General features: G+C 39.9%; 1 protein-coding gene across 2 annotated transcripts in view; it reads left to right on the top strand.

Moving 5' to 3' along the window:
• The window catches only part of arhgap39 (Rho GTPase activating protein 39), a 113,018-nt gene that overhangs the window by 4,310 nt on the left and 88,031 nt on the right, over nucleotides 1-20,677 (top strand). Inside the window, exon 2 of one of the 2 annotated variants that reach the window (XM_030726540.1) lies at nucleotides 2,741-2,792. The exons of the other annotated variant lie outside the window; for it this stretch is intronic. The gene's annotated coding sequence lies outside the window, so the exon portion shown is untranslated. The remainder of the gene's footprint in view (nucleotides 1-2,740; nucleotides 2,793-20,677) is intronic. 2 annotated transcript variants of the gene reach the window in all.

The following is a 20,677-nucleotide window of genomic DNA, read 5'->3' as shown; positions in this document are numbered from 1 at the left end:
AACAGGAAGAAACCTCCAGCAGAACCAGGCTCAGGGAGGGGCAGCCATCTGCCGCGACCGGTTGGGCTGAGGGGAGAGAAAAAAACACATGCTGTGGAAGAGAGCCAGAGATTAATAACAATTAATGATTAAATGCAGAGTGGAGTATAAACAAAGTAAATAAGGTGAATGAAAAGAAACAGTGCATTATGGGAACCCCCCAGCAGCCTAGGCCTATAGCAGCATAACTAAGGGGTGGTTCAGGGTCACCTGATCCAGCCCTAACTATAAGCTTTATCATAAAGGAAAGTTTTAAGCCTAATCTTAAAAATAGAGAGGGTGTCTGTCTCCTGAATCCAAGCTGGGAGCTGGTTCCACAGAAGAGGGGCCTGAAAGCTGAAGGCTCTGCCTCCCATTCTACTCTTAAGTATCCTAGGAACCACAAGTAAGCCAGCAGTCTGAGAGCGAAGTGCTCTGTTTGGGTGATATGGTACTATGAGGTCTTTGAGATAAGATGGTGCCTGATTATTCAAGACCTTGTATGTGAGGAGAAGAATTTTAAATTCTATTCTAGATTTAACAGGGAGCCAATGAAGAGAAGCCAATATGGGAGAAATCTGCTCTCTCTTTCTAGTCCCTGTCAGTACTCTAGCTGCAGCATTTTGGATCAGCTGAAGGCTTTTCAGGGAGCTTTTAGGACAGCCTGATAATAATGAATTACAATAATCCAGCCTAGAAGTAATAAATGCATGAATTAGCTTTTCAGCATCACTCTGAGAAAGGATGTTTCTAATTTTAGAAATATTGCGCAAATGCAAAAAAGCGGTCCTACATATTTGTTTAATATGTGCATTGAAGGACATATCCTGGTCAAAAATGACTCCAAGATTTCTCACAGTGTTACTGGAGGCCAAAGTAATGCCATCCAGAGTAAGTATCTGGTTAGACACCATGTTTCTAAGATTTGTGGGGCAGAGAACAAGAATTTCAGTTTTATCTGAATTTAGAAGCAGGAAATTAGAGGTCATCCAGGCCTTAATGTCTTTAAGACATTCCTGCAGTTTAACTAATTGATGTGTGTCATCTGGCTTCATTGATAGGTAAAGCTGAGTATCATCTGCATAACAATGAAAATTGATGCAGTGCTTTCTGATAATACTGCCTAAGGGAAGCATGTATAATGTAAATAAAATTGGTCCTAGCACAGAACCCTGTGGAACTCCATAATTAACCTTAGTGTGTGAAGAAGACTCCCCATTTACATGAACAAATTGGAGTCTATGAGATAAATATGATTCAAACCACTGCAGTGCAGTACCTTTAATACCTATAGCAAGCTCTAATCTCTGTAATAAAATGTTATGGTCAACAGTATCAAAAGCTGCACTGAGGTCCAACAGGACAAGAACAGAGATGAGTCCACTGTCAGAGGCTCTAAGAAGATCATTTGTAACCTTCACTAATGCTGTTTCTGTACTGTGATGAATTCTGAAACCTGACTGAAACTCTTCAAATAAACCGTTCCTCTGCAGATGATCAGTTAGCTGTTTTACAACTACTCTTTCAAGAATCTTTGAGAGAAAAGGAAGGTTGGAGATTGGCCTATAATTAGCTAAGACAGCTGGGTCAGTGATGGCTTTTTAAGTAGAGGTTTAATTACAGCCACCTTGAAGGCCTGTGGTACATAGCCAACTAATAAAAACTGATTGATCATTTTTAAGATTGAAGCATCAATAATTGGAAAGACTTCTTTGAACAGTCTAGTAGGAATGGGATCTAACAAACATGTTGCTGGTTTGGAGGAAGTAACTATTGAAGTTAACTCTGAAAGATCAACTGGAGCAAAAGAGTCAAAACAAATACCAGCAGTGCTGAAAGCAGCCGAACATGAAGAATAATCTTTGAGATGGTTATGAATAATTTTTTCTCGAATGTCTAAAATTTTATTTGTAAAGAAATCCATGAAGCGTTTAATATTCTATAAAACCTTGAACAGTGTTTGATGGCCCACTTGTCTAGAGCATGCTGACTGATTTTGGTGTCACTGGGTTGAAAGCCATAGGACAAGTTTGTTAAAATATGAGGCGTGCGGGCACCAGGGTGCTCAGGGTGTGAGCAGGCAACCATGTATGCTGCATGGCAGTGCGGTTGGCGCAGGTTCAAGTCCCGGCCTGTCACTCTTTACTGTGTGTCTTCCCCAATTCTCCTCTTACTTTCCTGTCTCTCTCCACTGCAAAAAACTGTCAATAAAGGCTCAAAAAAAAAAAAAGAGGTGTGCAAAATATAGACACAGCACAAGCCAAGATGTTTCTCGTGCAGTATTGCCGTATTTTTTGTTCATTTCCACTTTAACTCTGTGTGTACCGAATTTTGTTCGACAAATTTTATGTAGTGAGAACTCCCATATGCACATGTATTTTGATTTTCAGTGGGGTCTGTTGCGCCCCTTATTGCAATCTTTCTATGGGAACAATAAAAAAACAAGCTTTTTGCTATACGAATGTTTTGTAATGAAGTTGGTGAGTTTTTGTACATGTTCAGGGTGGCCAATGTGTGAAACACCTCAATTTCTGTTTTTCCCATTGAAATAAAATGGGGCATGTAAAGCATCTGGGGTATTGCAATGGCAATGCTGTAAAAAATGTGACATGGGTGTCACTGACTCATTTGATCAGAAGGACATACAGAATGTGTGTGCCAAAATTCATGCATTTCTGAGAAACTACATTTCCATCATATAAATTTTTGTTTCATTCTGTAGGGGGCGCCATTGTGCCAATTGCCATAATTCCTCAGTTATGGATTCAGGCTTGGTAAGTACAAAAGTGATTAAAATTTGAGGCATATCGGACAAAACATGTGCTAACAATTACAGGAAACGTTTTGCAGCGAGACACAAAAACAAATGCCAAATTTGCTGTATTGCTACAGCAACACTTTTGATGCCCCACTCGTCTAGATGTTGCTGACAACCCATCCTGGGTTGAACGCCCTAGGATGGGTTTGTTCTTGGAAGATGTGTGAAAAAACAGACTCGGCACTTCATAAATTTCAAGGCAAGATGGCTGACTTCCTGTATGTCGTGCGGCATTGCCATAATAATATTTTTTGTTTGTCTTCACAGGAACTCTGTTTTTCCAAATTTTGTGGTTCTACAACTAACTTAATGTTCACCATTCCCATAGGGGAAAAAATTGTTTATTTTCATGGCCCTTCTTGGAGTTCCTCTAGGGCAACAATAAAAAACAAGATTTTTCTCCAGACCTAACTTGTGTGCAAAAATTGGTGAGTTTTCGTAAATGTTCAGGGGCTACAATTTGCAGTCATTTACTCTGAAAAATTTGTAAGAATGAAGGAGGCTAACGATTCCAATTAGATGTTTTTCCAGTCACCCTCATCACTCGGCATTGATGATTTTTTTTGTGTGCAGTCTAACACACAAAAACACACACAATAGGCTCCTCGCCGATCCCTTAGGGAGGCTTGGGCCTAATAAACTCTTTTCACACATTGTGTGGGTGGGTCTAGCCACCAAAATTACAATAACCACCAGTGATTCCACCAATGAGTTTATATGCACTTATTCACACAAGCACTAGTGGTCTTCTATGAAATCTTTGTTGCTTTCAGGATGGATGATGATGTCCTTCTGGCCTACTAGCAACAAGGCGCCTACTAGCCACATTTATGTAAGAAATTGCTGCTGATAATGGCCGTCAGTGACCTGATAACATTTGAAATGGGTATTCAGAATTCTATGAAATCATCATTCATATGTGATTTATTTTCCCCCACAGCTCTAATCTACATCAGACTTGAAATTTTAGACTTTGTTAGCCATTTATCTAGGCTAAAGACAGTCTCGATATTTATGGTTTGATGTATTGTGGGGTATGGGATAAATAAAGTTTTGTCTTATCTGCTTAGCCTGCTTCCACCACAAACTGTTGGATAGTAAGTAACTGCTGCCTACAAAGTAACTGTTGGCAAACAAGTAATATGATCAAATGGCCTTTTTTCAACATATTAATCATAGGGAAGAAACAGCAATAAATAGTATAGGTTGTCTACAATGGAGAACTAAATGATTACTGTATATGACAGGGAACAGATAGTTTAGTTGTTTTAACATTGTTTAGGGATTCAGCTAAAAATGCTTTTGTATTCTTCTCAGTACCCAAGGGGCTGAAGTACTCAAGGTTGACCTTGAACTATAATTAATTTTTTAGGACAGCTACCAATTTTTAAGGAAAAAAAGTATGCATGCTCACAACTTGAGATATTGCTTGGAATGTTAAAAGTTATAATAATTATTAAAACCCACATACATCTAATTATTTATACATTAGGAGAAATAAACATGTTTATAAGAAATAAATAGGGGCTAGGTAGAAATATCAGGTAGGTACAGCAGATCAGAATAATTTAGGGGAAATTGAGCAATATAATGTTACACTGTGCGTGTACACAGAATGTGTAGTGTGAACAGCTGGCAGCTTTAGACCTGTCCCAAGGTGATCCAGAGCAGCACCAGGGCTATTTCAACATATAAAAAAACTCAGTATGGGACAGTCAGTAACATATATAAAACAAATTTTGCTCCTCGTTGCTGGCTACTAAGTGTTTTTTCCCCATTGTTTATGCCTCTATGGAGAGAAAATTGACTCAAAATATCTGTGTGTCTGTAATGCAGGATAAGTGCGTAACTTGCTGAATTTGTAATTTTTTGTAATACACAAATCACCTGATAAACACGGACAAAACTGAAGTTACGGACAAAACTAAAGTTACGCACGAATCACCTGATACACACGCACAAAACTAAAGTTACGCTCGAATCACCTGATACACACACAAAACGACAGTTATGAGTGCACAGAGTTTTTGAGACACATTTCAGGCTTCAGGAGAGCTCCCAGATTCGTGCGTAACTTCATGCGTTCACTCTATACTTGTGCCGAAGTGGCAAAGACGATTTTCTGTGGAAGATGGGATACCTCAGCACCCTTTAGTTATAACACATAGACCTACATCTACTTTTTAATATTCTAAGACTGTTTATATATGCATTTGTGAGCTGTACAAATGTAATTACTTGGTTAAAAGAAACGACCACTAGGTGGTGCAATGCTTCTCCGGCTGGGAAAACAGCCAGTCAAACTCTGAGAGCACGAAGGAAGAGTAGGAGACCGTTATGGCGGGGCATCACGGTGGTCTACCCTCAGAAGTAATTTAAAGTTAAAACCTGCACACTTTGCTATCCGATTTTAATGAGTATTTTTAGATTATTTCAGATTGTGTTTTATGTGTCAAGTAGTTTGATACAGTTCTCCATGCATTTCTCTGTTAGCTAGAACACATCTTTATGTGAGCTAAGCTACTTTAGCTGTTGGTAGCTAAGACAGTACAGCTTAAGACAGTACATTAGAGATCTATGAAAGCTATCTCTAAATTTATCTCCAGGCTCTGATATTTTTGAACCCCATTCACTAATGATTTTTAGGAATCCCCCCATATATATACTGTTAACAAATGTACACGAGGTATCCCATCTTCCACAAAAATTCGTCTTTGCCACTTCGGCACAAGTATAGTGAAATAAGTTCAGACCAGAACAAAACTCAGATGACCCAGCTTTGCACCAGCATTTAAACGCACCAAGGTATGCACGAATCTGGGAACTGTCCGGAAGCGTGAAATGTGTCTCAAAAATTTTGTGCACTCGTAACCATCCTTTTTGTGCGTATCAGGTGATTCGTGCGTAACTTTAGTTTTGTCCGTGTGTATCAGGTGATTCGTGTATTACAAAAAATTACAAATCCACGCACGACAGACACACAGATATTTGAGTCACGCACAAATCCTGCATTACAGACACAGATATTTTGAGTCAATTTTCTCTCCATATGCCTCAGGTTTAGAAGTATATGTTATTTTCAAACTTTGCTTTTGTGTCCAGAACAATCAACTTCTTCTTTTGGCTGCTCCCTTTAAGGGTCGCCACAGTGAATCATCTACCTCTGTCTAACCCTATTCTTATCATCCTCCTCTGCCACACCAAACCTCTGCATGCCATCCATCACTACTTTACTGTTGTCTGTGGTCTTCCTCTTTTCCTCTTGCCTGGCAGCTCCATCTTCAACACCCTTTGTCCACTATTCCTCCTGTGCACATGTCCAAACCATCTCAACCTTACCTCCAAACTGCTTAACCTGAGCTGTCCCTCTGATGTACTCATTGCTAAACCTGTCCATTCTGATCACTCCCAATGAACATTTTTGCATCTTCAACTCTGCCACCTTCAGCTCGGCCTCCTGCCTTTTTGTCAGTGCCACCATCTCCAAACCATTAATCATAGCAGGTCTCACTACTGTCTTGTAAACCTTCCCTTTCACTCTTGCTGATATTCTTCCTTCACAAATCAACTGACACCTGTCTCCACCCACTCCACCCAGCCTCTTCTTCACTTCTCTTGTGTACTGTCGACTGTTGCCACTCCTGACTTCTTCACAAAGTAGCACAGTTTCTCGTTTGGTACCCTGTCATATGCTTTCACTAGATCCACAAAGACACAGTGCAACTCATTCTGGCCTTCCTATACGTCTCAAAGCAAACATCGCATCTGTAGTGCACTTTTTTTTTTTTTTTTTTTGCGTTTTTGGCCACAGCAGCTTTTGTTTGCAGTGGAGAGAGACAGGAAATGGGGGAAAGATACAAGGGAAGACACGCAGGCAAATTGGCGACAGGCCGGGACGCGAACCTGCACCGCCCGCACCACAACGCAGCATATGTATGTGGTCGCCGGCTTCACCACTAAGCCACCCAGGCGCCCCTGTAGTGCACTTTTTTGGCATGAAGCCATAAGGCTGCTTGCTGATCATCACCTCTCTACTTTACCAGGCTTTAAGAATTTTTCCCATTCATGGTATGGCTCATCAGCTTTATGCCTCTGTGGTTACTACAGCTCTGCACATGACCCTAGTTCTTGAAAATTGTTACCAGTACATGTCTTCTCCATTACTCAGGCATCTTCTCACGCTACAGGATCGCGTTAAACAATCTGGTCAAAAAGTCCACTCCTGTGTTTCCTAGGCATCTCCATACCTCCACAGGCATCTGCCCTCACTTTGTCCTTACTAATCCTCTGCACTTTTTGATTCACTAACTGTCCTCTATCTGTCATCCTTTTTCTTTCATTTTCTTCATTCATTGGTTCAAATTCTCCTTTCATCTTCTTACCACACTCTCTTTACTCATTAGTGCATCTATCTTTAATCACCCTAACCTGCTGGACATTCTTTCCAGCTCAATCTCTCTACTTAGCCAACCGATACAAGTAATTTTTTCCTTTCTGAGTCTCCAGTCTCACATGCAACTCACAATAAGCCTTTTTCTTTGCCTTTGCCACCTCTCTGTTGTGTGAATTAGAGAAAATCCAGAGTAAATTCAAAGCTGTGTGTCCAGTTCTTGTTTTTTAAAGATTAAAGATGTATGCTGTATAATCATTCCACCCCAGAGAAACGACAGTTCAAAGAAATCTTTAAAACCTCCAAATTACTATTACATTCATGCCCACGATAAGTGTATGGAAACTTCTGACCACAATTGTAGCCTCCCAGTACTTCTGTCCACTTTCAGCTGTTGTTAACCTGGGACCCACCAATCCAGTATGGAAATCTCATTCTTTATGATATGCTTGGTTGATTTGGCAAAGATTTTATGGCAGATGCACTTCCTGATGCAGCCCTCTACATTTATCTGGGCTTGGGACTGGTCCTAGGAGTACAACCTCTTAGAGAAATGACAAGACAGTACTCCTAGTACTCTCTTTTGTGAGCCACAAAAGAGAGTACTAGGTGTACACTCTTTTGTGGCCCACATGGCTGGATTTTTTGTGCCCAGACTATTTGTGAATCAAGTTATTAAGAACGGGAAATGCCTCACATTTCAAAACATTCTTCTTAATTCATAAAGCTAATGGAGTTTTTATCAGAATTCAATTTTCAATTCAATTTTATTTATATATTGCCAAATCGCAACAAACATTTGTATAATGTACAGTGTACGCACGATGCATGGCGCCACACAGTTAAGCCGCATTTAAAGTATGATTCATTATTGAAGAATGCGATCAATGGTTTCAAGTGCCTTTGTTTTGACAGTTTTAGACATTGTCAATTAAAGAGTCCTAAAATTTTACTTGATATCTGAGTGCTTCTTAGTTTAAGACTAGTCGATTAGTCTAATTTTTTCCTTGTTTAGTCGACTAAGAAATTAGTCACCAGGAACATCCCTAATAGCAACCTAACCCCTTCCTGGCCCCTTCAGCCTTTCTGGTCCCATAGGATCCAACAGACTTAAGAGGTGATCTAATAAGTTTTAAGTGTTGGGGTTGTTACTCATAAAAAGTATTGTATTATACAAAAATCAATTGATTGTAGCACAGGAAGAAAAGAGCTTGTTTTTTTTATTTTTTATTTTATTTTTTTTTACTGCTTTACTGAAAAATATAGGAAACGTGATTATAGTAAAGTGTTACATGAGATACATCCAACACGGATAACTTTTCAACAGTAATATTAGTTCAGAGTAGAGTTTTGTGATATTGACAACAAATGATATCTTGATAATTTCTGTAATTTTGTCAATAAGGATAATAAACAATATTTTGTGTTTAAAAAAGTGTTCGTAAAAGAAGTGCAAGCTAGTAAAATACAAGACTTAAATCAGTGTTTTTGACATGTTATCTGCGAGTTTTTCAAAAGCAATTGCTCAATATGGAAGACTTGACAGAATGAAAAAAATCAAAAACAGGCTGTCGTGGGGGCTTCCCCCTGCACAAAAAAATCCCAGAAAATACACACCTTCATCTGATCAGAAACCCACCATTTGGCAGACCACTTCTGCGTATTATCTGAGGCATCAAACAGGTGAGCTCGGAGAACATTGCTACATTATTACTCAAGATGGCAACGCGCACAGATGCAGCGGCTCTTGGCTCTTCCTTTTGGTGCTCTTTTTTGCACTTTTTGTATTGTTTACTCGTCAGTTTTTGTACGTTCATCTTTTGTACGTTCTATCTTGTGGACATTGGCTACCAGCACAAGATATCAGTATCTAGTGATTTTCACTTCACTCATAACATCCCAGATGACATAATGAGACCGCCGGGTGCTCCATGGATTGTTATCAGGTCTGGAAGGCGCCGCTGATGGTAGAGGTAGAGGAAGCAGAAGCGTGGCTGCAGGTCTGGCCTTATGCTGAAGCTAAAGAGCCAACCACACAGGCCCCCCTCTGCTGAGCCTGTATCTCTCCAATGCCAGATCCATGGTAAATAAAACAGACAACCTAGAGTTACAGCTGGCTGGAAATCGCTGTGTTTGTGACTGTTGTGTAATGATTATCACCGAGATCCCCGATGCTAGCATGCAGCTAGCAGGCCGCACTCTGCTACGCTGGGATCGGACAAAGGACTCCAGTAACAAGATGGGAGGGGGTCTCTGTATTTACGTGCATGAGGACTGGTTTAACAACAGAGCAATCATAGGCAAACATTGTTCCCCAGACCTCGAGTACATGTCTGTAAGATGTCGGCCTTTTTTTCTGCCTAGAGAGCTAACAGTAGTGATCGTCACAGCCGTGTATATACCACCCAACACTAATGTTAACATGGCGCTCTCTCTCCTGCTGAACACTATTAATGAACAGCAGCGGGCCCACCCCGACAGTGTTCACATTATCGCTGGAGAGTTTAACAACTTCAAGAGTGTACTCCTGAAATTTCACCAACATGTTGACCATGTTTATTCCAGCATTAATTCCAGCTATTAGACATCCCCGTTTCCCTGTAAAATCAACGGTTTTAACGATCCAAGCATTTTTTCAACCAGTAAAACACTCCCTGACATTGTAGTAAACTATTTTTGTAGAATGTTCATTCCCTAGTGCTGTTTTCATCCACAGGATTGTCATTGCTGCTGCTTACACTAAGCTCTGCCTGTCAGCTTGTCTGTTCCATTTGCCACAGTTTACTCATACAGATGGAAAAACAAAAGTGCTGCAAATATGCCATCCTGCATATTCCAAATGGAATGACTACACTTTATAATGAACACAGAATGGCAGACTCTGTGTTAGCCTGAATGCCTGTAGTGCTGGTTTACATGGTGAGTGGTTCACTTCAGTGGCATTGCCCTGTTTGGCTGTGGACATGGCTTAATTAATCAATCCTCCACAGTGCTATCAGCATTGAGGGGCTAGTTGCATTTAGTTCTGGAGCCTGTTTGAGCTGTCAATAGGGTACGAGGCAGGGTACATCCTGGCCTGTCGCAGGGCTAACACAGCACTCACATTCACAGCTACGGCAACCTATGGACTGTGGGAGGAAACCGGATTACCTGGAGAAAACGCACACCTGGTGGTGTTTCTTGCTGTGAGGCAACAGTGCTAACTACCATGCCACCATGCTGCCTGCAATGAACGTGAGGTGGCGAAAAGAAAGAATTAAAAGAAGTCCTTAAATATCAATTGAATAAATGGAAACATGAGAAATTCCCTCAAAAAAAACCAATGCAACTGAATGTAAAAACATGCTTACTGCAGTGACAGGATTATGATATGTCACACCTGTTTGCACAACCTCTCAACCATTCATCCTTATTGTTTCAAAATACTATGAAGAAGATTAGATTGTTGTTTTATTCTTCCATGTTCAGCACTTTGGTCAGTGCTTGCTGTTTTAAAGTGCTCTATAAATAAATTGGCTTGGCTTGGCTTGGCATTAGTCATCAGTAGATGAAAATGAACAAAAACCATGTGGGAATACCAAGCTGATAAACACAAGCTAAGAGGTCAGTGCTTTAGGATACAATACCCATCATCAAACTCCAACAACTTCTTAAAGGACTGCTCACTGTTCAACCAGTCATCACCAACTTTCTCAGATGTGCACCTTTTTCTTAATGATATCGCAACATTTGAAACAGCCTGTTCGATCTCTGAAATATACTGGGCAAAAAACATATTCTACATTTTGTGCAAACCTGCCATCAGCTGTTATTAAAATAACAGGACAATGTCAAATGCCTCTCTCTGCTTTCATGATACATATCAAATCACTGTGGAAACAACACTGGGAAGCATTTGTGTCCTGATCTGGCAAAAGGGGCTAATTCTTAGGCAAATAACATATGAATCAGCACTGTATTGTGGGTCATTTCTGGGTTCATGGGATATTCTTAGCAACAATCTTACGTGTAACGGATCTTGCTGTGTCCAACCAAGGCTTCTCCTCTTGCTTTAAGAGATGAGCATCAGCAGTTTGTGTGATATGTGGTGGCTGTATTTGTACTGGGTTGTTGCTGTGTCATGTTTGATGCTAGGCCCAAATTTGACTTGAATACTCTATTGCAGATTGTGCACATACAGTAATAACTTGTGGTAAAGTACTGTCTTTTCTGTTGGCACATTTTTGCTGTAGGCCCTAAATCCTCCTCTCTTCAAATACCTTGGGTTCCCTTTTGCACAGCAGTCACCAACTGTGTCTGTCTTGAGCCAGTGCGTGCCAGCTGTTGGTATCTTATCTTACATAATTTGAGATTTTTCTTCGATGTGTCTTGGTATTTTAGGAGTGGACATCCAGAACACCTTGTACTGGAATTGAGTTGACTCAAGAACAGCATCTTTGATATGTGTCGTCCATTCTAACCACATGTCCTACCCAGCATAGCTGGGCTTTCATAGTCATGCCTGTGATCCCACGTCTTTCTAGCACTTCAGTGTCTATATCCTGTGATTTGATGTTATGTAATGATCTCAGGCATGGAAGACTTCTAGTTGTTTTATTTGTCTTTGATAAGGGGTCCAAGTTTCACAGCCATAAAGGAGAGACGGCAGAACTGCTGCTTCGTACACTTTTATCTCAGTGTTGAGGTTGGCCCCATGTTCCTTCCAAAGTCATTATGTTAAACTCCCAAATGATGTGCTTCCTTTGGCTGTTCTCTGTGAGATGTCAACCTCTGCTAGGGTGTTTTTTGACAGTGTACTCCCTAGGTAGCATGATTTGTGCACACTTGAGATGGCTCTGGCCAATTTTGATTTGGGCATGAGCGAGATGGTTGCCCTGGAGCAGGCTGGTGCATCACTTTAATTTTATTGATGCTAACTGTCAGACCAAAACATCTAGCTGCCTAAGACAGTAGTCTACTAAGTGTTGGATGTCCTCTATGGTGTGTGTTATGAGGGTACACACGTCCCTCAGAACATTCTGTCTGAATTTTGTTGAAGCTTTCAGCTGTTGCATATTGAAGACACTGCCATCAGTTCTATACTGTACATCGATCAGTCCCTTACCCCAGTCTGCCAATCCAGTCTGCCAATCCAGTCTGCCAATCCAGTCTGCCAATCCAGTCTGCCAATGCAGTCTGCCAATCCAGTGGCACCACCCCAGATCTCCACATGATGTTTTTCTTTTAGCTGCTCCTCACTCACCAGTGTTAATTTTGACAGCAAATTTTGATTTAGTTTTAGTCTTTTGATGAAAATGTAATTTAGTTTTAGTCATAATTTAGTCATCTGAATAGTTTTAGTTTTAATCTAGTTTTAGTCAACTAATTAGCGTAAGAATATAGTTGACTAAATCTACAGTTGGTTTAGTCAACTAAAATGTAAAGGGTGTAAAATGTAAATGCTTTTTCTTCAGTTCCCTTGAATTAGTCATTATACACACTTACATGAAATTAAACATTAAACCAAAGTTATGGAATATTATTAATGCTTGAAAGACCAATACACACACAAACATATATTATAGTGTTTCACCTGCTTCCCACACACTTGATCATTAACACCACCTTACTGAGATAATACAAGTGTTTTACAGCAGGACATGCTCTGAAAGATACAGGGCAGTGTTCAGGACTAAAATTAGGAAAGGCTAATCCACTGCGGTGTGGAGATTTTCTCTAAACACAAACACTAAACTGGGAAAAACACTTTACTCTGCATGACATTAAAATGCTTACCTTTGCATGGAGATCTGGGTGACTGGCTTGCAGATGTCGTTTAAGATTTGTCGTGTTTTTACCCGAGATAGTCGCCCCACATGGTTTACATATCGTTTTGTTTGTCATGACGTCAAAGGAGAAATGTGTCCATACATCGGCTCTTCTCTTTCTCCCTGCTGACATTGTCTAAATAACTTAGTTCTATCAGAAGTAACGACAACTCATAGGCTAGTGTGGCCTTCCAGGGTTTAGATCAAATTTGTGCAACTGTGCGTTGATTGGATGTTTTCCTGACTTGTCCTTGCCTTTCACAAAATTAAATCAATTCAATTCAATTCAGTTCAATTCAATTTTATTTATATAGCGCCAAATCACAACAAACAGTCGCCTCAATGCGCTATTGTGGGTAAAGACCCTACAATAATACAGAGAAAGCCCAACAGTCAAATGAGCAAGCATTTGGCGACAGTGGGAAGGAAAAACTCCCTTTTAACAGGAAGAAAGGGGCAGTCATCTGCTGTGACTGGTTGAGGCTGAGGGGAAAGAGACAGGACAAAAGACATGCTGTGGAAGAGAGACGCAGATTAATAACAATCAATGATTAAATGCAGAGTGGAGTATAAACAAAGTAGATAAGGTGAATGAAAAGAAACGGTGCATTATGGGAACCCCCCAGCAGCCTAGGCCTATTGCAACATAATTAAGGGGTGGTTCAGGGTCACCTGATCCAGCCCTAACTATAAGCTTGATCATAAAGGAAAGTTTTAAGCCTAATCTTAAAAATAGAGAGGGTGTCTGTCTCCTGAATCCAAGCTGGGAGCTGGTTCCACAGAAGAGGGGCCTGAAAGCTGAAGGCTCTGCCTCCCATTCTACTCTTAAGTATCCTAGGAACCACAAGTAAGCCAGCAGTCTGAGAGCGAAGTGCTCTGTTTGGGTGATATGGTACTATGAGGTCTTTGAGATATAATGGGGCATGATTATTCAAGACCTTGTAGGTGAGGAGAAGGATTTTAAATTCTATTCTAGATTTAACAGGGAGCCAGTGAATAGAAGCCAATATGGGAGAAATCTGCTCTCTCTTTCTAGTCCCTGTCAGTACTCTAGCTGCAGCATTTTGGATCAGCTGAAGGGTTTTCAGGGAGCTTTTAGGACAGCCTGATAATAATGAATTACAATAGTAATAAATGCATGAACTATCATGCATGAATTAACTTTTCAGCATCAGTCTAAGAAAGGATGTTTCTAATTTTAGAAATATTGCGCAAATGCAAAAAAGCGGTCCTACGTATTTGTTTAATATGCGCATTGAAGGTTATATCCTGGTCAAAAATGACTCCAAGATTTCTTACAGTGTTACTGGAGGCCAAAGTAATGCCATCCAGAGTAAGTATATGGTTTGACACCATGTTTGAAGATTTGTGGGGCCGAGTTCAAGAATTTCAGTTTTATCTGAATTTAGAAGCAGGAAATTAGAGGTCATCCAGGCCTTAATGTCTTTAAGACATTCCTGCAGTTTAACTAATTGATGTGTGTCATCTGGCTTCATGGATAGATAAAGCTGGGTATCATCTGCATAACAATGAAAATTGATACAATACTTTCTAATAATACTGCCTAAAGGAAGCATGTATAATGTAAATAAAATTGGTCCTAGCACAGAACACTGTGGAACTACATAATTAACCTTCATGTGTGAAGAAGACTTCCCATTTACATGAACAAATTGGAGTCTGTTAGATGAATATGATTCAAACCACTGCAGTGCAGTACCTTTAATACCTATAATATGCTCTAATCTCTGTAATAAAATGTTATGGTCAATAGTATCAAAAGCTGCACTGAGGTCCAACAGGACAAGAACAGAGATGAGTCCACTGTCAGAGGCTGTAAGAAGATCATTTGTAACCTTCACTAATGCTGTTTCTGTACTGTGATGAATTCTGAAACCGGACTGAAACTCTTCAAGTAAACTTGAAGGTTGGAGATTGGCCTATAATTAGCTAAGGCAGCTGGGTCAAGTGATGGCTTTTTAAGTAGCAGTTTAAATACAGCCACCTTGAAGGCCTGTGGTACATAGCCACCTAATAAACACAGATTGATCATTTTTAAGATTGAAGCATCAATAATTGGAAAGACTTCTTTGAACAGTCTAGTAGGAATGGGATCTAATAGCATGTTGCTCGTTTGGAGGAAGTAACTATTGAACCCCGAAAGATCAACTGAAGCTAAAGAGTCTAAACTTTAGCATAGCAGTGCTGAAAGCAGCTGAACATGAAGATAAGTCTTTGAGATGGTTTTGAATAATTTTTCTCTAATGTCTAAAATTTTGTTTGTAAAGAAATTCATGAAGTCATTACTAGTTAAAGTGAAAGGAATACTCGGCTCTGCAGAGCTCTGACTCTTTGTCAGCCTGGCTAAAGTGTTGAAAAAAAACCTGGGGTTGTTCTTATTTTCTTCAATTAATGATGAGTAGTAAGATGTCCTAGCTTTATGGAGGGCTTTTTTATAGAGCAACAAACTCTTTTTCCAGGCTAAATGAGCATCTTCTAAGTTAGTGAGACGCCATTCCCTCTCCAGCTTACGGGTTATCTGCTTTAAGCTGCGCGTTTGTGAATTATAGCACGGAGTCAGGCACTTCTGATTTGAGGCTTTCTTTTTCAGAGGAGCCACAGTATCCAAAGTCATAGGCAGTGAGGATGTAAAACTACTGTAAAATATACAATCAGTTCTGATTGGATGTTTTTCCTAACTTGCCCCGCCCTGTCACAAAATTAAATCAGTTCTGATTGGATGTTTTCCTAACTCAAGCCCCGCCTTTCACAAAATTAGATAAGTTCTGAATGGATGTTGTCCCCGCCAAGGATTTTCATCTCATTTTCATTCGTTGTCGCAAGTGTCAATTAATTTCGTCATCGTTTTTATCCTTTTAGGTAGTTTTTATTTAGTTAAAGTCTCGTTTTCGTCATGAAAACAAGGGTCGACGAAAACTATGACAAAAATAGTTTGACAAAATTAACACTGTCACTCACCCATCATCCTCAGTTATCCTTGGAGCCACAACCCCCAAATTAACTGAAAAGACAGGTGAATTGAAAACTGGAGTATCTTGATGCATGCTCAGTCATCCAGGTAAGGAAATCCCAGAAAGTTGAATCTGTTCATCTGGACATAGCATCTTCAGTGGGAGTTGGGGAATGGAAGCAATGACAGCATTCCAAAGTCCATAGTTTTGTTTGGCACAGCTGCATTGGTCCTCATTATTCACAGGTGGGGAGCGCAAAGCATTTAGACCAGAAACATGCAGCAAGGAGGAACGAGACACTGGGAGTGGAAGAGATGTGTATCTTGGAGTTGTGTGTGAGCGTATGTAGCGGTTTCAATGGGTTTAGTTAAAAGATATACCTCAGCCCACTGGAGAGCCTTATCCTTTGATAATCCAATGATATATAGAACTTTCAATTAAATTTAGTGGGTTTTCTCTGTAATTATTGTATGGTCTGTATCTTACAGTATAAAGTACCTTGAGGCAACTGTTTGTTGTGATTTGGTGCTATATAAATAAAATTGAATTGAACAGAATATAAGGAGAGAGAGGTAGAAAACAAAAAGAAAACCCAGGTCTGCCTGGACCATAGCAATTACATTTGTGTAAATATTCTTTAGGTATACATTTATGTGCAGTTTAATACTTGCTTAAACAACAATGGCAGACACGGGACAACAAGTTCTGGCCCATATTTTACTTTATTCAAAGCATCCCTCGTAACAAAATCAAACTGCTCTGCCTTGTCTTTTATTTGTTGTCTTTTCAAGTTGATACCTTCTGTAACCCACCTCTTATGTTCTGGGTTTCCATGATACGTGCTTGAAGTCATTGCTTTTACATGTTGCCTGTGCAGTTCATTTGATCTGTATCTCCTCATACTCATCACCTTTACTTTTTCCTTATGTGACACATTTTGTTTCCTAATGCTCATTTCCTTCACCTTTTGCCTATGAAACAAATTTTTTGCATTTTCCCTCATATTTCCTTCACATTTTTTCTATGCAACACATTTTGTTATGTCCTAATGCCCAGTTCCATCACCTTTTGCAAATCCATCAAATTCCTCATCGTCAGTGTCTGAGTTGAACAGTTGGACGATTTTGGCATCAAGCATGCCGGGTTCCCTCTCATCATTATCCGAGTCAGTCTTGTTGTTGTTACTACTTTGTTTTGGTTGCGGCACACAGCAACCATTTAATTGTTAATAAAAGGGTAACTTTTGCTGGCAATCTTTTGCCATCTTCTTCAACATCTTAACAGATGCTATAATATATTCTTTATTAATGAGGGTAAGAACAAGTAATTTCTTCATTTTATATATAAGCCCTTCATAAACCCTGTGCACCTGTCTATTTATCGATATAAGCAAAGAAAAAACATTAAAAAAAAAAAAAAAAAGGAAATCCCTTTTTGACTCAACACGGGAAACCTGAAAACTCCGCTGTCACCGTGTTTTGAGTACAGCGCTCGTACTGCGTCCCTTCATATGTTGTGGCATCACCCAGACCTCTCTTTGGCATCGAGGGGGACAGCATACACACCCCCGGACCTTGATTCATCCTTAAGCGACTTTTAGCATTTTTGAGACAGCCCACAGCGAGTTTTGTTACACAAAACACAATAGTGCCGGCCGCCGATCGCAGATTACGCACAAATATACGGCCAGTATAGATGAAAACAGGCCAAATCTCTGGTTTACTGCGTACGGTTTCCATTTTTGGAACAATGCTTCCACTTCTAGATGAATTTATCTCTGGCGGCTTTGGCTTCTTTCCACACCTGCTGTGCTGCACTCACAGCTTGTTCCTGTCTAATATTGTCAGTAGAATCATTTTGTGAATCGATGATGGACTATTTTAGAGAATTCAATGAGGCCTTTGAACTGATCTGCCAGACCCGAGGCCATATCCCTGCAGGTCACGGAATGGTGTAGTGGTGTGGATGCCTCGGCCATCGGCGGTCAGACAGCAGCGCTCAAGTATTTGAAAAGCGTAAGCTGGGTTTTACCCCCCCTCCCCCCTGTCGTATACTTTGTACGCTCTGGAAAACGTTGTCCCTTACCAAAGTCGGACTAAAATATTTTGAGTGCAGTGTACCACATAAAATTGGTTCAAGGTCAGTAAACAAAACAAGAATTCATACATAAGGCACATCGGATTATAAGGTGCACTGCCGATTTTCGAGGAAATTTAAGAGTTTAAGTGCGCCTTATAGTCTGAAAAATACGGTATCTTTGAGTGGTATGCAGACTTAAAGACTACACAGTGTGATCCTGGTGTGGTGCCACATTTTTTTAAATTATTATTTTGGATTGGCCAAAGTAATTTGGGCTGGGCCTTTTAAATACAGAAGTTAATATTTTTTATACTACTGTTTCTTTTAATACTACTACTGCTTTATAATAAGCAGGTAAATGGTATATGGACTGGCTCATAAATTGCGCTTTTCTACTCTACATGAGGATTTAAAGCACTTTATACAGTATGTCTCATTCACACACCCATTCATACAAGCATTTTCTTTGTCCAAGTTTTTTTTTAATCTAACATTCACATACACAATCACACTTGGATGAACACATTGGGGTTCAGTTTCTTGCCCAAGGATAATGGTGCAACCAGGGATTGAACCACCAACCTTCCGATTAGTCGATGACCTGCTCTACCTCCTGGGCCACAGCCACCCCATGTGTAAATGTCCAATACCTGCTCAGCTCTTTTGTGATACATAATTGCACGGTTCCTCTTTCACTGGTTTCCTATTATGCTATTGCTCAAACTAAATATGATTACAAAGCCCTGCTCTCAGTATGAGCTGCCATGGATGTATGTGCTTAGAACACCAGTGCTTACTGAACATCTGTACTAATAATTTTATTTTAATCCCAGTTCCTTGAGCTCAGTGAATAGGAAGGGTGCAGACAGGTGGGAGGTTCATTTGATGGAAGTGCTCAGTGCTCAAGTATAGCAGAAAAGCGCTATATAAGAACCAGTCCATTTCATTGTGACAGTACTAAACAAATTCTAGGTATCTTAATCTTTGAAAACTGGGCTTAGAATGAACTACTACAATGTATCTCTGGCATGCCAACATAGATGGTGTAGTGTGAGGAGTGTATTAACAGAGCACTACTATGAAATAGTATGACAATAATCACATTTTATTGCTAAAATGTGTTGATTATATTTGAAAGTACTGGTGCACAGACGTTATATCATTAAGTGCAATTTACATTTAATGCTTTTTTCATTTAGACTAATAATTTATAGTTCATCACATCTTTCAAGTCTGATAGAGTTTTATATTGAACATCACACTAAACGCATTAGACAATATGCAGTGACCACATGCACATTTTTCTAAATGAGTTTTTAGAGCACAATGATCTGATGGAGGACATGACCTACAGATGAGGCAAAGAGGAATTTGATAATTGCTAGTTTTTGAATTAAACCTTAAACTTTAAATTAGACTAATTTACACAGACATGGACAGCAGACAGTATATAACAATGCATACAGCAGCACACAGATTTTGGGTAAACAGTGTATTTTTTCCTTAACGCAGACCAGGGTTATTATAGTTAACGAAAACGAACGAAATAGCGAAAACTGAAATTGAAAAAACATTGTCGTTAACTAAAATAAATAAAAACTATAATTAAAAGGAAAAAACGATAACTAATTAAAACTGAATTGTGAGTTTACAAAACTAACTAAAACTAACTGAAATTATCGATAAACTGACTTTCATTTACTTGTTTTTTTTTTTTTTGTTTTTGTTTTTTTTAAGCCTTGTGGATTGATATGAGATCATTTTTTCTGCTCTCCGAGTTTAAGCTGGGAGCGCCATAGTACGACTGTGTGAGTGTGTGCGCATGTGCGTGCGCTCACCGCGCTGGTCCGCAAAGTAATGGCTGCGGTCTGCCGAGAAAGCGGCAGAGTCCCGTATGGAGGTTCTTTGAGTACAAGAGCACAGAGAGAATTGAAAGTCTTGTTGTGGATGATGAAAAATGTGCGGAACATTTCTCAGTCAGGAAAAACCAGCAATATCAAAGTCCACCTGAGAAGCGCACAACAGAAACCGCTCTGATCCTACCAGGTAACCTGGCCTGCGCCTCTGGAGAAACGGGACTACTTGTCAGGTCCACGCAGCCCAGAACGTTGTGACTAAACTGTTTAGTCCTTGTGCGTTTCCGGCTACTTTATCAGTGAGAGAATAACAATCAGGAATAATAATCAAAGCATCAATATAAGGACTCACAACTGTCAGCAAATTCCTGGTAGGAGACTGCTTAAACTGTCAGGATGGACGTGAAGGAATGAAGAAAGTGAAAAAAAAAACAGGGACAAATATGTTTGCAGCCAAAAAACTGAGCACAAAGAGCGAGGACCAAAAAAGAAGTCCCAGACTGCACCGCGTATAAAACACCTGCACACGACCACAAGGTAATTAACACACACAATCCAGCTACACAAGCATAAATGTGGACATGAGGTCGGCAACTTCCGTAGGTTGTGTACAGAGGCCAAAGACCCTGCAAGTTTAATTAGCGAGCATCTAACCAAGCTAGCTCCAAAACAGAAGCAGCTTCAGGTGGTGAGAACATCAGGATGCAGCTGGATTTGAGCTTTGACTCCTTCAAAGA

The sequence above is a fragment of the Archocentrus centrarchus genome, chromosome 4, assembly GCF_007364275.1.
Source record: "Archocentrus centrarchus isolate MPI-CPG fArcCen1 chromosome 4, fArcCen1, whole genome shotgun sequence".
Taxonomy (NCBI): Eukaryota; Metazoa; Chordata; class Actinopteri; order Cichliformes; family Cichlidae; genus Archocentrus; species Archocentrus centrarchus.
This window is presented reverse-complemented; position numbering and strand designations above follow the sequence as displayed.